The 14,937-nt window shown below is 38.6% G+C and overlaps 1 protein-coding gene across 2 annotated transcripts in view; it reads left to right on the forward strand.

Annotated features, from left to right (window-relative positions):
- Window positions 1-14,937, forward strand: part of LOC134221477 (sodium-dependent phosphate transporter 2) — a 123,216-nt gene that overhangs the window by 37,378 nt on the left and 70,901 nt on the right. The window lies entirely within an intron of this gene.

The following is a 14,937-nucleotide window of genomic DNA, read 5'->3' on the forward strand; positions in this document are numbered from 1 at the left end:
CTTTTCTTTCAAAAACTCCCAGTGCGCGTTGGTCCTCCACGAGCATCGTCCAGGTCTCGTGTCCGTAGAGAACTACCGGTCTTATAAGCGTTTTGTAGATAGTCAGTTTGGTACGGCGGCGAACTCTATTCGATCGAAGCGTCTTGCGGAGTCCAAAGTATGTACGATTTCCAGCCACTATGCGCCTCCGAATTTCTCTGCTGGTATCGTTATCGGCGGTCACCAGTGAGCCCAAGTACACGAATTCTTCTACCACCTCGATTTCGTCACCACCGATAGAAACTCGTGGTGGGTGGCTTACATTGACCTCTCTTGAGCCTCTTCCTATCATGTACTTCGTCTTCGACGTGTTGATGACTAGTCCAATCCGTTTAGCATCGCTTTTCAGTCTGATGTAGGCTTCCTCCATCCTCTCAAAGTTACGTGCCATATCAATGTCGTCGGCGAAACCAAATAACTGGACGGACTTCGTGAAAATCGTACGTATTTTGATCAAAATGTGTGGCTTTGATCGAGCTTTGGAAATAGGACTGATTACGCTCTTCGTCACAACCGTACAGTTGCTTATAAGATCAAACGGTATTAGACATTTGAAGCTTTTTCAGCAAATTTATTAGAGGTTTATTGATAGAAATAAGATTGTTAATAAAACTGAGCAACTAGCCATGATGACTGGTGTCATAAATCCGCTATAAGAATTGAATAAATCCTTCAAGCATGGAAATTGTTACTTGGGGAGTCTCTTGATATGAAGCTTCTGATCATATTGAAAGGAAGCTTCCGAGGTTATTAAATGGAATGGAGACTTTCCATCCTCTTGAAATGAGACATAGAAAGCTCCTTAAAGCAAGCTTTCGAGCTTCTTGAAAGAAGACTTTTGAGCCTCTTGAAAGGAAGCATCGAAACCTCTTAAAAGGCTTTTTGAATAGAGGATTCCAAGGCTCTTCAAAGGAAGCTTACGATCCGCTTCAAAGGGATCTCCCAAGCCTCTTGCAACGGAGCTATTCGAGCTTTTAGTTTCTAGATTTTGGTTAGGAAGCTTATTCCTTTTTTTCTCAATCAGATAAATCACATAAAAGATTTTCAAATTTTGTGCCTTCGTTGTTTTGTTCTTTTGACATTTGTCCTACAGTCCTTCATACATTGTACTGGTTGTGGTAGGCAAGATTAAATGGATTTGATTTGCTGATCAACAAGCATATTATGTACAACACAAAGTTTTAGAATCAAAAGTAAAACAATTACCAAAACTTTATCAAAACTTTTTATTGGAATTGTAATACATCCGCCTTTACGCATTTTGTTCGAGGTACCCCCTGGGGCCAGCGAAGGAACCTCCGGTGGTGCATGTATCCCAGGTTGAGAACCACTGAACTAAACGATTGACAGTTAGGTAAAAAAAAAACATTATTAACTGCATGGTTTCTAAGCCAAGTTGACACGATGATACTTTTATACCCGGAGAAGTTTAGAAAATTTCCCGAAAATGTCCTAGACCGGACCGGCACACAGTGGTTCCATTCCCGTAGAAGGGCGGTCATAAACATAAATTACGGAAATTATACGGTAAAATGGTTTACTTTTAGTATTTTTCGGGTTAAACTGCCCATTTTTAATTATTTGGTAGGCTCAGTCATTATCATACTTTACGGAGCCGTTTTTAGTATTATATGCAAAAATCCAACAAACAACGTTCAATTTACATTCTTGAGGAAGATGCGTGGGTGCTTGTTATTGTTAAAGTAGTAAACGAAAAAAACCTGATTAATCCATCTAGCGGTGTTAATGCCCTTCCAGTGCATATGAAAAAATAGTATTTTTGCCATAACTTTTAGACCCATTGTGCGATCTGGCCAATTTTTATTAGAAAGCAAAAGGATATGATTCCATGTCGAATGCAACTTGTTCTGAACAAATCGTTTAAGTCTGGATCAACATTTGAAAATGGCGTAACAGCCAAAATTTATTCCTTCTGATTCTTTGTCCACATATATAGCTAAATATGTAGACGAAGAATCAGAAGGAATAAATATTGCCTGTGACGCCCTTTCCAAATGTTGGTCTAGAAGTATAAGTGCCTGAAAAATAAGTGAGTTTTTTTCCGCACATACATACACACGCACAGACATATATCATCTGGTATCTAATACTATGGGCCTACGGGATCCTATAACAGTTCGTTTTTGAAACAAACGTATATGAGAAAGGCAAAAAGGTTTAATATATCAATTTAAAGTTAAATATAATATATTTTCTCATAAATTATCCATAATTCACAATATACTATTTAATAATCTGCACAGATAGCTCTTTAATGACAGCTAAAAATTCAAATATCTTCTCAGAGATGTCTAAATGGAAATCGGGGAGAAACATGCTTTTCAGTCCCATAAAGTTGACCATGATAAAGAAAACATAATACTCGTGTTCATCAATTTTGGTATTTTTTACCATCGTTTATTTATTTCCAAGCTCAGTCGCAGACTGTGGTAACTGAAATGCCATTTAGGCAGCAGCCACAAATACGAATACACTTGAAGAATATTCAAAAAGAAATTGAAGCGGTACACGATTAAATTGAGCAGAAAATATTATATCTGTTAAACAAACATAATTTTGTTTTTTTTTACCCTCAGGTTTTTCGTGGACGGTTGCAGCTGAAATAGCCTTTAGATGAAAGATAGGAGTGTAAATATTTACTCAGAGGATGTTTCTGGACGGGATTTGAAGGGGAAACATACGTTCTTGGAGGATGAAGATAACAAAATTCAGAAGAAAATTGTTTTTCCGTCGAAGAAACATAGAAAAGTTTTTTGTTTACTAATTGTTTGGTCGCAAACGGTCGCAGCTGAAATAGCCTTTAGATCATAGATAAGAGTGTAAATATTTACTTAGAGGATGTTTCTGGAGGGGATTTGAAGGGGAAACATATTTTCGTAAAGGATAAAGGTAACAAAATTTAGAAGAAAATTGTGTTTCCGTCGAAGAAACATAGTAAAGGTTATTTGTTTACCATTTGCTTGGTCGCAAACGGTCGCATCTGAAATAGCCTTTAGATGACAGATTAGAGTGTTAATATTTACTTAGAGGATGTTTCTGGATGGGATTTGAGGGGGAAACATACTTTCTTGGAGGATGAAGATAACAAAAATTTAGAAGAATATGGTTTTTCCGTTGAAGAAACATAGAAAAGTTTTTTATTAAACGCAAAAAAAAGCGTTCATGAATTCGTGAACTAACGAGTTCACGGTGTATTTTTTCGGGAACAACAGTCACGGATTCGGGAATATAGTCATGTTTTCTGGAACGTTCTGGAAAACGTGACTGGTGTTCCCGAATCCATGAATTAAATCACGGTGTATTTTTGCTGGTTCACGAATTCGGGAACGCTTTTTTTTTGCGTGTACCATTTGCTTGGTCGCAGATTGTCGCAGCTGAAATAGCCTTTAGATGATAAATAATAGTGTAAATATTTACTCAGGGAATGTTTCTGGAGGGGATCTGAAGGGGAAACATATTTTATTGGTGGATGATAATAATGAAATTCAGAAGAAAATTGTGAATCCGTTCACAAAACACAGTAGAGTTTTTCGTTTACCATTTGCTTTTTTGCGGACGGTCCCAGCGGAAATAGCATGTAGATGACAGATTAGAGTGTAAATATTTACTCAGAGGATATTTCAAGAGGGAATTCTAAGCTAAAACTTAAGTTTCCTGAGGTATGCCAACATTTTCACGCATAGTTCATTTAACTGGATTATCCTAAATTAGAAGCCTTATACAGAGCAGATTAGCTCAAATTCTATAAAAATGAAGATTGCATCTTATATAGTATACCATAAAGTAGCAGTTTTGGGGTAACTTGTTGAATTTCGATAAAGTCATGTTTTTGGATTTATGACCTATGGGGGAACCACTGTGGCGGCAATTGAATACCAGTTACCAATGCTATCAAAACTTGTGTTTACTCTTAAACTTAAACTTAAATGTTTAAATTGAAAAACAAACAATTCAGAAAAGGGCTGTTAACAAATTACGTAAGGCTGTACGAGGAGGGAGGGCCAAGTGTTACGATTCATGCAAAAAAATCAAACTTTCAATATACAAAGCGTTACGAGAAGGAGGGTGGGGTCCAGAATCGCCAAATTTATAAACGAACCCAAAGTGCGGTATTGCTATTGCATGTAAATGAAAACAAACAACTGATAATTGATGGAAATATTGGAATCTTCATCTCTAAAGTGACATTTCGATCTTTTTATGTCTTTTTCTCCGCTTCTTCTTCTTTTTCTTCTTATTGGCATTACATCCCCACACTGGGACAGATCCGCCTTCCACAGTTATTAACTACGAGGTTTCTAAGCCAGGTCATCATTTTTCGTATATCATGAAGCTAACACGATGATACTTTTATGCCCAGTCGAGACAATTTCCAATCCGAAAATTGCCTAGACTGTCCATCGGGAATCGAACCCAGCCACCCTCAGCATGGTGTTGCTTTGTAGCCACGCGTCTTACCGCACGGCTAAGGAGAGCCCCTGGAAATCTGGTATCTTATTTATTGATATTTGCGACAAATGTACATTTTTTATATACTTAATATCGTTTTCGTTATATGTGCGCATTAAAGCGCTTGACAATGTAATTGGATCTACTTGTGGAGACCCGATTAAACTAGATTTCAATAAAGTCAACTACAAACCAGACGACAGTTGAACATCTAAAGCCCACCTCAATTTGTTATTTGATAACAATTGTTAGCCAAACAATTGCACCAATTTCCTAGACAAACACACCGGCCATTCCATATCTTATTTATAACGATCTGACGCTCATTTGCATATGACACAATCGAAACGAACATAATAGGGTTAGGCTACACTTTCAGTGTATCATCAAATTGCGCTTTGTAAAGAACATACATATTTCCGCCACCATTCTTACTGGAAACGAAACATTGACCAGGTTTCAACTATTTTTATTTTTTTCAGATTTGTTAAGAGCGATACAAATATATTTTTTAAATAAATGTCAATCGCCTCCTTGGATTGTTTAATTTAAAAACAAATCATGAATTACCAAAACGTTCTTTAACAAATCCGAGTAGGTTTTCGATTTCGCTCGGTTCATAATATTTATTTTTTCAGGATATAATTACATAATTCCTTATTAATCTTAGTCCTTATTGAAGTCTTCTTATGTCTTCCGTTACTAGGAACAAGGGTAGAATATGCCAAAAGAATCCAAATTTCCAAAATTTATCTGATTATTATGGGATTTGATGGTTTTCGTGAAGTAAAATTGATTTCATTAGTTCTTCAAACATATCATTAATTTACAGTTGTTCTGTAAGTTATGAATTATGTTAAATCTGGCCAAAATAAGTTCATTTACTCTGATCGAAGCAAAAAAGCGCAGTTGTCCCGCAACAAGTGTGCTCCCGATGGCGGCCAAGCGGTTGCATTTCAATTACGGAGATGATGATGTGCGGTCTAATTTTCGATCCAGATTGTCAGATTGTCTCGACACCGACGGCGACGGTTATTTGATGATGTCGGCGGCGGTGGATGATAATGCCATTCGTTTGCTTTACGTAGCGGAAATCACCATCGATTGATTGATTGGAATGTTATTTTGTGGCTTTTTCTTGGCACGGTAGAATTTGATGTTCCACATGTTTGCATGCATGGGTTATTTCGACAAATTGTTTTTGCTTGTGTGTGTATTAAGGTGACTCAATTTTTTTCCAAATTTTTTGATGGCCGCCCTTTTATTTCGTTTTATTTGATGCTGTATAGGTGAATTTATTATTTTTCTTTTGTAAAATAAATTTGCTGTAAATACGCTCCAGTAAAATACTAATATCTTCGCCGGGTTAACTCTAATCTTCTCGCAATTTTCAGCATTACATTTTATATTAAATTCTGCCAAAGCTGAATGAATAACATAGTTTTCCATCTTAAACTGTGCCATCTAGCTAGCTCTTAATTACTGTTTGTCGATGTTTTTTCATACATTTTTTTATATAAGCTTCCAATGAGTTTAGCACGGCCCAAACGTGGACCAATTCTGCTGAAATTTTGTCCATAGCATCAGAGCATCAAATAGAACGGAATAAGAGGGCGGCCCATCAAAAATTTTGAATTGGGTGTTTTCCATACTAATTTGAGCCACCCTGTTGTGCATACACTTAGGGAGCGTCCACAAATTACGTAACGCTTAGAGGGGAGGGGGTTGAGCGAAGTGTGACGATCCATACAAAATTTTCAGATGTTTCATACAAAAAGTGTGACATAGGGGGAAGAGGGGGGAGGGGGGTAAAAAGGTCAAATTTTTGCGTTACGTAATTACTGGATCTTCCCTTATGCCAGTTTCCTAACTTAGCTAAGAGATTACGAATTTTTCACCGTTACTCACCAGATTATATTAAATTGGACTTTGATTCATCTGAATTGTCCTGCACAATTTCAGAGCTGCTTGGTTCTTGCTTTTATTTCTCGGAAATCCTATACCTGAGAATCAGAGACTTTCAATCATGTTAACAACCTATACAATAACCGCATCAATTATTTACCAGTACAATTATCATTCAGCCATTGCCCAGCAACAATAACTGTTAGCATCCGAACCAGTCAACAGTACTACAATGATTTCACAATTACTCGTCATTTCACGTGTTTGTAATATGCTGACAAACGTCAAACGACGGCCCGGAGGCAAAGCTTTTTCGAGCGATGTTCTCAACTTTTATCACTGTACAAATGCGACAGCATTTATTTCCACCCGCACACGCATCGTCATTATGCCTGCATTGCGCTGATTACAATAAAAAAGTTAGTAGCATCCAAAATCGGTGCAAATTTACCTCCAGAGTACAGTCTAATCAATCAGCACACATTGATCACTTGCCTACATGTTCGGTAGGTGTGTCTGGAATACGTGATAATGGCCAGGCTTCTCAAATGGTTTCAATTTTGTCATAATCAGAGCCCATTTCAAAGTTCATCATTTTTTTTCCTGCTCCGTCATTGTCCGGACTTCGCGGTCACGCTTATCACGTGTTTTATTTTCGATAAAGAATTCAGAATTCAGCATTGTTCGGCATTTATGTTAGGTTTTGGGTACTCCTCTGAGATAAGGATTGGACATACCTCTAGAAACTCGTGGCATATCGAGACAGAAGATAATGACGCTTGATGATTCAGTCTGGCTCGTGGGTAGTACCCGGAATGGACATTTATTATTCACGTGTCAGAATGGGATATATGTGTTATAAATCTGCCGGATGCTTTCCGACTAAAATCTGTTGATACTCGTGTATTCAACCTCTAGCAGCACGATTTATTTTTTGATTTTTATTTTTGCGTTTTTAGAATCATGTAGTAGTATATTACGAATGTATCTCTTCGGTAATGGAATGGCCCTGAGTGAACTAGTCATCGAGCAGCAGGTGCACAGGTTTCAACTTGCATTCCCAATAAACAGATTAATTACTTTGACTCATGGTTGTGGGATGCACTTACCTAGGCTTGTTCCAGTGAAACGTCAATTTCGTAATTCTCAGTATGCACTCATGCTTCTCTTCCTGTTATGCATTTCGAATCTTTACTTCTGTCGAGCTTGAAAATTTACTTCATTGTTTGAAAGGTTCTTATAAAAGTTGACTCGATATTCTTAGACTCTTCCCAAGTTGGATGGCAATTATTGAACCAAGAATGTATTCATTATTAGGAATAGATGCAGTTAATTTTATTACGGGAGTGTTAAGTAGGGTATATGTCTCAAACCTTAGCCTGTGGTTTATTGGAATAGACAACCTATGGAGCTTAAACGAATTCCTACGGAAGCAATGTACAAAAAGGCTGCACTAGTATATTTGAATAGCACATAGCACATATTTTAAATGTTAGACTGTAAGCTAGAACTAAACAATGTAAACTATGTATAATTTCGTAAATGACACTGAAAAAGACTTGATCTTACGTCATGTTTCAATAAATAACTAAACTAAACTAAACTAAACTAATATGCTGTGGTTGAGCACATTTATCGTTGTACATTTCTTCTTCTTCTTCTTCTTCGATGGCATTACATTCCCCACTGCACTGGGACATTGCCGCCTCGCAGCTTAATGTTCAGTTATTAACTGCGAGGTTTCTAATTCTAAGTTATGTTAGACTAACACGTCTTCTTCTTTGGCATTACATCCCCCACTGGGACATTGCCGTCTCGCAGCTTAGTGTTAAATCAGCACTTCCACAGTTATTAACTGCGAGGTTTCTAAGCCAAGTTACCATTTTTGCATTCGTATATCGTGAGGCTAACACGATGATACTTTTACGCCCAGGGAAATCGAGACAATTTCCAATCCGAAAATTGCCTAGATCGGCACCGGGAATCGAACCAAGCTACCCTCAGCATGGTCTTGCTTTGTAGCCGCGTAGCTTACCGCACGGCAAAGGCCATATATTAAACAAAAAAAAAACAATCACTGTCTTCGACCAGAGATCGCACAGATTAAACACTTAACAAGTAGCATTAGACAACGTACAGGACATTTGCACTACACCCAGTGGACCAATGAAGAATTTTCCGCTTTACGAAAAGTTTTCTCTTTACCAGGGCGGGAATCGAACCCCACACTCCACAGCACATGTGTCTAGACGACTGACGTTAGTAACCGCACGACCATGAAGCGCATAAATTATGCCCCCAGAAGGCGTGCTTACTTTTACTTATTACAACAATTGGTCTAAAACAACAATAATTGTGCACAATCTCTTATTTTAGCCATCAAAATTCTCGAGCAAAATGGACTTTATGTTCGGCAAATATTCCCAAACTTAGCTCTGGTGGTGGATGCTTTTTCAGTCCATGAAAGGTTGGTACATTATTCACTATAAATCGTTTGTAAAGCTGAATGGTAGGCAATTATAATGTGATGCTTCAAATGAAAATCGTAAGGGGTGATTTGGCAACATGTGCTCCTAATATTGTCCCAAAAAGTTTTGATTAATCGTGTCGCTATACTGTGTGTGTGTGTGTTATTACAATCTAACTCCCACTGTCTGGCAGTGGCATTATGGATAGAATATTAGTGCAACTATCAAAATTTAATATAATTGCAAGAATCTTAGATCCGGGAGCTAGAAGGTGATAGCTCTATTGTAACTCCTATAGCCCATTTCAAGAACGCAAGCATTCCGAAGCTATAGTCGTTTGCAATAAGCCCCGCGTGATTACACCCACATATCATAAGGATATCTGAAGTGCATTCACACTTCCTGGACCAAAATTTAACTTTCTGATCCTGGCGCGTATTTAGTAATAAAATTAATCAATATAATGATTTATGATTTATCAGAATTAATTACCATTTTCCAACAGTAATAGTACACTAACCATGTTTGCACATTTACATTTCTTGATCACATTATTAGTAAGGGCATTGCCCGTGCTAACAATCGATCACTCAGAAAATAAGAAAAGTTTAGTTATATCAAAAAGAAGAAACTAAACAGACTAAACAAACTAAATGACTTTCGGTCACCACACTCCTAAAAATAGTGCAAAAACTATACCCAATACAACTTACGACTCAACATTGAAACACGTTAAAAACCAACATGAAACTTGCTCACCAGATTAACAGCTGCATCCACAAAGTTCAAAGCCAGCAGGAACAGTACTTTGACTTTGATGCGTATAATTTTTTACATAAAGAGTTTACACGCATATAAGGACATTTTACAGTCGTTATCACTTTCCACGGTATCCAATAAACACACGAGAAAATCACTCTCCTGCTGGGTGGCGTAGCCCGAAACACCACCCGCCGAATCTCACAAAATGCAGAAAAATTGGCAAACCGACGCGAAAACAACAACACGTGCGTTGATAACCATGGCACACTTGGATCTCTGATTAATCGTGTCGCTATACTAATGCTAAAATAGTGTGATTGTTATCCGTTAATCTTTTTCTACTCATTGGCATTACATCCCCACACTGGAATAGAGCCGCAGCTTAGTGTTCATTAAGCACTTCCACAGTTATTGACTGCGATGTTTCTAAGCCAGAGTTGCGTACTCCTCCGCGTAGAACCAAACGTGGCGACATCCATCACGTAAATTTTGCGCTGACTCACTGCTGCTGTTTCTGAAGAGGAAGCGCTGTGCATCCTTGTATTCCGTAACTATCTTAAGTTGGTGATACATCTCTCGGATGTCCCTGCCGAAAGCAATCCTTCACTTCCGGAAACCGAATATCACCGACCCTAATGGAACAAGTACATTCAGCAACATTGAATTCAAGGAAACTCCTTGTACAGTTGCTACAGCGGCACAGACTAGCCGCACCTTCCCGGGCTTTTTTGGGTTAAGAACGAGGTTCAGAGAAAGATTCCAAACGTTGTGGCTCTGTGTGCTGCCTATCTCCTCCTTCGTCGCCAGATGTGCATAGCCTTTATCCAAATAGTGGATCTGATTCCAAACCTTCTGGTATAAATCCGGCTTCCTTTCCAGTCTTCTCTCCAAATGTGTCACTCGCTTCAGGGCCATTGGATAACTATTCGGGAAGTGAATCTCATCCGTCTTCCATAGAAGTCGTCGGGTCCAACCAAGCTTACAGCGGACAGCAATCGGCTCGATTGTCGTGCCGATCTTTGCCTCCATCGGAGCAAAGGAGTAGATGTTGTTTGCTTCTATTAGGATCTCCTATCTGGACGACCGTCGTACGATGTGACTTTCAAATCTCGTATGTGTTCATACTCCATCGCCAGTTCTTCAGCTTTCAAAGCTTGATGAGGCAGCATCAGCTTCTCGACTGTGTGAACCGCTTACAGCAACATCTTCTCATTACTAGGCGGACTCACTGCCGAAATCCAAACATCCATACGCCAAGAACTCTTCTCTGCCTTTGAAACGTTAGCTGTCCACTTGATAGTGAGCTTCTCTTTTACACCTACAAGCCCCAAACGATCAGTCAGCTTGCTGTCGATCAAAGTTACTGAGGCACCTTCATCTAGGAATGCGAGGACTGTTACCGACCATCCCCCAAAACGAGTCAGCGCACGGATCACCGACGGTGGTTCTGTCAGGACTTCAGGGTCTTATCCCATGCAGATCGGATGAAGGTCGTTGCCAGGTGGAAACTATTTTACCGACTGCGGACCTAGGACTGTTTAGTGGTGTGAATAGTTCTCATCGGGAAACGATTCGCAATGAATGCAAATCCTATCCTTTCTACATAAGCAAAATTATTACTGAAATTTCGATTAACCGTTTTGTATAAACAGATCTATTGAACTAGTACTCATATTCATGGCCCCGTTATTACCTACTCTTGCGCATTAGAACCATCATTAGTAGCCCACCCGAATGAAGCTAGAAATCAAATGAATAACTTATTTTGCCTCCCAGGGCTGCATGTGTCTATAATGAAGAAACAAAAAAAAACCTGATTGATCCAGCTAGCGGTGTTTGTGTCTTTCTCGTACATTAGATATACTAAAAAAAAACGAGTAAGAATTTCTTAGCGTGTTTTTTTGTATAAAAATCGTATTTTGACCATAACTTTTGATCCCATAGTCCGATATGACCAATTTTCAATAGGAAACAACTGGACAGGATTCCCCGTCCAATGCAACTTGTTGCAAACAAATCGGATCAAAATAAGTGCCTAAAAGATGAGTGAGTTTTATTTTGCGCACATACATACACACACGCACACACATACACACAGACAGACATCATCTCAATTCGTCGAGCTGGGTCGATTGGTATATCACACTATGGGTCTCCAGACCTTCTATCACAAAATCGTCTTGGATGTGAATATATAGCCTTTTCGTTACACCTTCGTGTACGAGAAAGGCAAAAACTTATCTTTATATTGTTAATATCGGTTTAATCCAATAATTAGATAGTATAGAGTTTCTCGACACAAATTGGGTTATCATTAAAGGGTGCCCACGAAAAAAAACAGTCAATACATAATCCGTTACAACCATATTTTTGCTTGATCAACTTTTCAGGTTATGAAATAAAACTCTTTCCTATGGTTTGCCATGATGATTTTATTCAATTTCACTGCAAGCTTCAAGTTTCGCCACGATTCTCTTAAAAATCCGCATAAAGTTGTGTACAACAATAGAAACAATATAATTTGCGCATTGGCTCTCGATTTTTTCACTCCATCAACTGTATTAACTAGTTTAGGTTGTTTCGGCCCAGTCCCAGTATGTTTCGGTTGACAGACACTCTGAAAAAATGTGGAGTTCAGCTCTTATGGAGGTGTCGTTTATCGGGGTCGGTTTTATGTGGTTTCCAGTAGCCTTCTCGAGCAAAGGCGTAGGATTGCCAATTCGGAGATGTCGGATGCTTAAGATTTTTTTTGGGGTTGGGAACTTTCTCGACACCCTGGACATAATGTATCGATTGTACTTGCCACACAAGATACATACTCACGCATTGGCGGGCATAGAAAAGCTTTCAATTGATAACTGAGGAAATCCCCAATAGAATACTAAGTTGAAAAGCAGAAATGTTAACCTCTTTTGTAGGGGAAGGGGGGCAATATGCCCTAGCTAAGCAAACATTGCTTTATTGTCTTATTTGTAACGCTATTCATGGGTATTTTTACATTATGCATCAGTTAAACAAGATAGTTAGTTGATGCCATTCAAACATTGTCAAAAATCTCAATCATATTGATAATATTCACATATCAAAAAAGTGGTGATATTCTGTTGCCGGAAAGCATCAATCTGTTTAACGAAGCATAGAATTTACAGAATGCAAATTTTTTTTTCCCTATGACAAATAAAAAGTTTCACCATTTTTGGCGTGTTGCAATTTTATCGTCGACACCCTTTATATATTGCTCTAAATTTATTCCGCGGGCGCATTGATTCGTTCCACGGCTTTCCTCAAAACGGAAACTGCAAAAACAATTCCGGCAATTACCAGTTGGAACCAGATATTACGAAATGGAGAAAGAACAGCAACAATTTAATGGCGCTTTTTCAATCCGAGTGATTTAAAAGCGTACCGTCTTTTATTCAACACATTGCTGCCCGTGCTTGAGATCGCTGGAGGAAGATCACGTGCGAGCATCGTGATTTGTACTGGCCACACCAGAGAGCTAAGTACCTCACGCTGCGATTCGCAAAAAAATACCTTCATCTGTTTGACATTGTAGGGGAGGAGGCACGTTTGATATAGGGGCAAAAGGCTTTCAAATATTTCCAAGAAGTCCCAGCTAATGCGCCCAACTAGGGCCGTTAATCCCAATCAGTAAAATTGTGAGATATCATTAGGGGTCATTGTTCAGTTGACACGTTTTTAGAAAAGGAATGAAATGCGGACTGTTATATTTTGTTTAATTGGACCAAAAAGGTTGAACTATAATTTTGAAGAGTTTTTTTTACAAAATTGTCTCTGCCTTTGTACAACCTGGTCAAATAGATTCACTAGGGCAGTACCCCATATTCCCTTCATCGATCTTTATTAGTCAGTCGCTTTCACGGAGAGGAGACCCCTCATAGAATGAAAGAATCTAAACCATATACTTAACACGGATATATTCAGGGGCGATGTATTAAGGAATAGTTTATTTTCACCGGGGTCGCTGTTGTACCTGATCCCCATAACGGTGCAAGAACAACATCAAGAACCACAAAACACCAATCACCATCGGAAGGCGAATTCCGTATATAATGATGAGTTGTAGTTTCGGAGATAAATCGATAACCGGTTTTTTGCGAGCTTTTACATTCACGTGATTTATGCAAATATTATTTGCTTTCTCGTGTATTGGAACATTTCACAATCTGCATCATTATCACAGGACCACTTCTAACCGAAACTAACAGTATGTGCTCCGAGCCTTCACAGCTACGGAATTCCGCTCCATCCAGTTTCAATTTACACTCAATTGATATCCATTATCATCGTTAGCGAGCTATTTTGATTGGTAACAAATTGAGTCAATAAAAAGGCGCCGCACTCGAAATTTTGTCGTCTGTTGGTGATGTCCATTTTAACGCTATTTTTGCTCGGTCTTATGATATTCGCGCCATTCATTGATTGGTTGTGAAATTATTTAGAGAGCGTTAGCCATGACCCGGCACCTCGTGACTTTGCATTTTTGCCCACACTCAGCTCCCAGGAGTCTCGGTCGTTTGATGAATGAACTGGACTGAAACAAGGCATGTTGAAAGCGGATAATGCAGAACTCGTTTCGAACCTAGCAACAGGAGTTGGTATAGGTTAGTAAATTTAGTTTCCGAAAACAACTCAGTCCACAAATGATGTTGAAGCCAAATGAGGATTTATTTTTAGTGTATTAAAATGTACATAGGTATTAACAACTGAAGCTTACTGTAAAGCTTTTTTGGGCAGGTAACCCTGTTTCCGAAATGATGTTAGTAATTTATCAGACTGTGTTGTTTTGTAGAGGTTTGTTTACCACAACGCAATTGATTTAAGGAAACAGATTCAACTGACAAATTGGATATTTTTCTAACAATGTTGCATTTTGTATGATTGGGAAAAATGTTTGCGAACAGATTCTTTATTTCAATCTGAAATATATTAATTCCAGTTTACAAATAACACATCCATTTCTCAACAATTAAAAATACTGCGCACTCACCAATCTAGCTGCGGAACTGCTCACTAGATGAGCACCACAGCCGCTTGCATTCACATGTCACAACCATATGGAGTAAACTCCTCTGCTTCCACAAGACACAGACAGGTCCGAGAGTGCAATCATATGTCGTACGGGATAGCATGAAGTCAATTAGCAATGATAACAAATGTGTTTAGTTCATTTGACACCATCCGTTGAACCGGAATCTGAATTAGTCACGTGTTAGCTTGGTACCATCAAGTGTTGGTCTGCGGCAGTCGGTGATATTTATGATAGACTTTG

This window comes from Armigeres subalbatus, chromosome 3, assembly GCF_024139115.2.
Source record: "Armigeres subalbatus isolate Guangzhou_Male chromosome 3, GZ_Asu_2, whole genome shotgun sequence".
NCBI lineage: Eukaryota > Metazoa > Arthropoda > Insecta > Diptera > Culicidae > Armigeres > Armigeres subalbatus.